Consider the following 5,231-nt stretch of genomic DNA (forward strand, 5'->3'; position numbering starts at 1 on the left):
GAAGGAAGGAAGGAAAGAAAGAAAGAAAGAAAGAAGAAATATTAAGGGGAACTATCAATAGGTTAAAATATCAAAATATGATCCTACCCCAATTCCTACAACAAATGTTTATTGAGTGACAGATATATTCGAAGCACGATGCTAGGCCATGAAGCCTCAATAATGCACCAGATGTCGAAGTATCTGATAGAGTTTGTAAACATGGAAACAAATCAATATTAAGGAGTATAATAAAAAGTATGAAAAAGCCAAGGTCACTTTAGAAAGAATGGTGAAAGTAGTTTCCCTGAGGGAGTGATATTCAAGGTCACATCTGAAAGATATTAAGATGAGCTAACTAGGAGAACTACTGAACATAGAACATTCCAGAGAGAAGGAACCATACTCAAGAGCCCAGGGGTGGAAAGGACTAGCACATAAAAGTAACAGAATGGAGGCACATAAGGCAGGAGCACAGCTTTGGGAGGGAAGATGGTATGAGATAAAGGTGGAAGTCATGTGGAGACTTTAGAGGTCACAGTGGAGTGACCTCTAAAGTCACTCAACCCCTGAACCACATCCCTAGCCCTTTTTTGTATTTTATTTAGAGACATGATCTCACTGAGTTGCTTAGGGCCTTGCTAAGTTGCTGAGCCTGGCTTTGAACTTGAAGGTTCTGTTTTTGTTTTGCTTTGAATGTCTCTGCCTGTTGTTTGGATAATAGGCTACTACAGGTGGTTGGGCAAAAGTGGAGCGTATTATAGTAGCCTAAGAAAAAGTCTGTTGTGTGCTTGACTAGAATGGTGGTAGAAATGAAGAGTTAATGAATTCAAGATATATTTTTTAAGTAGAATTGACTGGACATGTAATGAATTGGGAGTAAATTGGAGTAAGAGAAAACAAAAAGATGTTAGCTAGGATCTATCTTTAGTATAATACTCAATAATAGAACTATTTACTGAGGTAAGAAGAACCAGGGGAGGAATAGCTTGTAGAAGAAAACTGGGAGCTGTATTTTAAACATATCATGTTTGAGATGTCTGTTCAGCACCTAAGTGAAGTACTAAGTGGGCAGTCACCTGTATACATCCAGTGCTTAGGAGAGAGCTCAAAAGTAAAAAGACAAATTTAGTAGTTATTAATATATGGGGGATGTTTTATGTCATGAAACTAGAGGCTGTCACCCAAGGTGAGAATTTTAGTGGAGCAATCTGAGACTGAATCTCAATATTTAGAGGTTGAGAATGGGTGAAGAATTCAGCAGAAATGGAAAGGAAGCAAGCCAATAAGTAGGAGAAAAGAAAAAGAATGTGATGACCTGGAAACCAACAGGGGAACATGTTTCATAAAAGAGAGAAGAGTCAGCTGAAACAAATCTGCTGAAATATTGAGGATAAAGAAACATGTGCATTTGATCTGCCTTAATGTTCTCCTGGAAGGGCTGGATCAGTTGCTACTCCTGTGTTGTTTCATAATTCTATGTATGTGTTTTATGGTATATACCACTTATCATACTTCATTGTAACTGGTTTAACTACCTGGGGCTCCTATTAGATTTTAAGTTCCATGAGCAGGGACCATGCCTGATTGGGTCACATTTGTAGCACAGTGATTGGCATACAGTAAAATCTGAATAAATATTTTTTTCAATGGTGAATGAATAAATGAAGAATGGATGAACAAAGATGCACAAAGGCCACTGACACTCCTTCTCCTTCCCAAAAGAAAAATAAGAATTATACCTGATTCCTCAATTCTAGGTACCTCATCAAAATTCAACAATTAAAGCCCCCGGACAGTGACACGGAAGGCCATCGGTTGGCTGTGCTAAGGATTGAATCCAGGGCCGGAAGCATGCTCGGTACCACTATATTCCTGCCTAAGGTTGGCCTTAATACACAGAAATAGATAAGAACAGGAAGAGAAAGGAAAAGTCATTCAAAAGAAGGGCTCAAACACATTAAAATGCTCCATAAACACAACCTTAGAACCATCAGTTCTTCCGCTGTTGCAGAAACTATTAGAGCTGTATATTACCTTTCTATGGCAATCTTTATCATTCAATACTAGGCAATATGTTCATTGTTAACTTGATTTCACCCATATACTTTATGGGATTGTTTATGAGGAGAAACTTATGTTGGTGCAAAATAGCTGCATGAATTTGCACCTTTTCATGCCTCAACCCTTTCCTGTCAGGAATCTATTTTGAGTTTCTACTCAGTGAGGAGTCCTCATATTTTTGCAGCACTTTTATCTAAGGAGGAAGTGAAGTTCTAATTTTGTGTGTGTGTGTGACATTCCCTATCATGTTTATGCAGACCAATCAAAGTTGACTCCAAGACTGACCTAAGTTCTAAAGAGCACAACATCCATTCTAGAACTGCCAGTATTTCTTTCCATGCTTGGACTAAAGTAGGCTACTTGTTTTCACCAATATGCTTCTGTATTAGTTTCCTATGACAGCTATAACAAATTATCATAAACTTGGTAGCTTAAAACAATATACGTTTATTCTCTTCCAGTTCTGGAGGTCAGGAGTCCAAAATCAGTATGGGCAGAGCTGCACTCCCTACAGAGGCTTTAGGAACTTGTGTTTTCTAGCTTCTGGTGGTTGACAGTATTCCTCCACTTGTGGCTACATCACTCCAATCAGTGCCTCTGTGGTCACACTGCCTTCTCTTCTGGGTATGTAGGCTCTCCTACCTCTCTCTCTTATAAGAATTTTTGTGATTGTATTTAGGCCCATCCTGATAATCCCAGATAATCTCCCCATCTCAAGATCATTAACTTAATCATACCTATAAAGACCCAATCTTATATATTTGGGATCCATTATCAGCCTACCACAATTTATGCCTGTATCCTCCCACTCTGTGCTCAAAAGTATACCAACTATTTATTGAAACTCATGAAAAACTTTTTTTTTTTTTTTGTAATTCTAGGGATTGAACCCATTGAGCTATATCTTGTGCCCATCCCCTTTTAAATTCTGAGACAGGGTCTTACTAAATTGTCCAGGCTGGCCTTGAACTTGTGATCCTTCTGCCTCAGTCTCCTAGGTAGCTGGGATTATAAGTGTGTACCACTGTTCCTGCCCATGAAAGTTTTTATACGCTTCTCAAATCCCAATACATGCTAAACTTGAACAGTTATTTTGATTCAGTGATAAATGCAAAGTGCTGCATATAGGTTCTAAGATGACACCACTATTAAATGATCTGGGATACATATAATTTGAACTAAAACAATTGACAAATTGAAGATAGAAGAGAAAGCTTAAACTATGACCATATAGCTTTCTTCATATGTATACAGATGTTTTATAAGGAACAGGGATTAGATGCATGCTGTATAAATTGAAATCAGGAATAATTAATTGCAGGCAGAATCAGATTTCAATCCATTATGAAGAATTCAGCATGGTCAATGGAAGAGGCCTCCTCCAAATGAAATCACTTCCTAGTTCTAGAAGTGTTCACGAATGTGCAAAGGCCCTGAAGGAAGTATGCAGAGGGGAAAGGTGGCGAATACATCCACAGATACAACTGTGAGAAATTTAATAAAAAACGAAATCTCTTTAATGATTGATTCTAGATAACCCAAGTAATAGTATCCTTCTCCAAACTAATTTTCTAATTACAATCAGTTTGATCTTTTAAAAAGTCATATCTGATTATGTCAGTCCCTTAATAACATTCTGCACTAAAAACCTTCATTTGGTTAAAGGCCCTTTCTATATTGACCCCTAACTTCCTTGTCATTCTCATCTGGAATTCTTACCATGTTTCAGTTGTTCAACTTTAGTCCTTCCTACCTCTAGCTATTGAACAACTTCTTTTGGGGGGCAGGGGTACCAAGGATTGAACTCAGGGGCACTCAAACACTGAGCCACATCCCTAACCCTATTTTGTATTTTATTTAGAGACAGGATCTCACTGAGTTGCTTAGCACCTCGCTTTTGCTGAGGCTGGATTTGAACTCATGATCCTCCTTCCTCAGCCTCTGGAGCTGCTGGGATTATAGGCGTGCACTGCTTAAACAACTTCCTCCAACCTCAAGACTCTCTCGTTTTTGTCTAGGATACTCATAGGTATATTTCTCCAGGAAGACTTCTTTAGCATGCTAAACTAATTGATTTCTCATGGATGCCTAGAAATTACTCTTAACTGCTTCAAGATGAAGCAATCATTTCATAGTTGATTATTTGTCTCTCTTACTAAAAGGTAAGCTCTCTGAGGACAGACACACTGTATCTTGTTCAGCACAGGGCCTGGCATATAGTGGGCATATTCAAACATTTGAATAAATGAACCTCTTTAAAAAAATTGGTTGAAGTGCAAAAGAAGACTGATGGGGAAAAAAATGTTTGCCTAACTGACACCAGCCCTCGAGTTGCAAAATTTCAGAAATACCAGTATGGTTTCTTGAGAGAGTGTATTTCATAAAGGAAAAGGGAGGCTAATGAGAAAAAATAAACAATCATCAAACTAACCAGATCCATTAAACTGGAGTCAGCATGGAATACAGAAATCCTGGGAAGCAGAGCATAAGGACTTAAGATGTATCATGCATTCATTCGTTCCCAAATATTTATGGAGTGTTTATTATGTGCCTGGCATTTGGGGCTGGCTGGGCATCCAAATGTAAGCAAGTATTACACTGCCCTTGCCCTTACCAAACCTACAGCCCAATCAGGATAGACAAATACTTAGCAAAGTAATTTCACGGAATGTGGTAAGCCCTAATAAAGAAGGTATCATTGTTACAAAATACCTAATTTAGTTGCAGGTAGATAGGAGGGATAAAAGAATAGGGGTAAGGACTGGGTGGTCATGAAAGTCTTTCCGATTAGCTGAAACCCTAACAGTCTCAATAATAGTCTCAAAAGTTCAAAAACCATAATTTGGGGATTCCAAAGAGACTTTCAAGGGCACCTTGGTAGATCTGGCTCACAGTGATCCCTGGTGTGAGAGGTCATTAGCCTCGTGAGCAAGGCTTATCCCTGGGCGAGAATGTAATATTCCGCATTTCATCCCACCAGAGCTGGGTTTATACACAGTGCTGGTTCCTTATCCCCGCAGGCTTCCGCCGAGGGCAGGGCGGCCGCGGCCGGCAGACAGCCTGGTGGTGCCCCAGACGCTCGACTCACCCAGCTCCACCCTGGGAAGAGGCGTGGAGACCCGCCCACGCCCCGGCGAGCTCTGCCGGCGCGTCCCGGGGCCGCCCCCGGCCGCCGCGGCCACGTGACC

Source organism: Sciurus carolinensis, chromosome 4, assembly GCF_902686445.1.
Source record: "Sciurus carolinensis chromosome 4, mSciCar1.2, whole genome shotgun sequence".
Classification (NCBI taxonomy): Eukaryota; Metazoa; Chordata; class Mammalia; order Rodentia; family Sciuridae; genus Sciurus; species Sciurus carolinensis.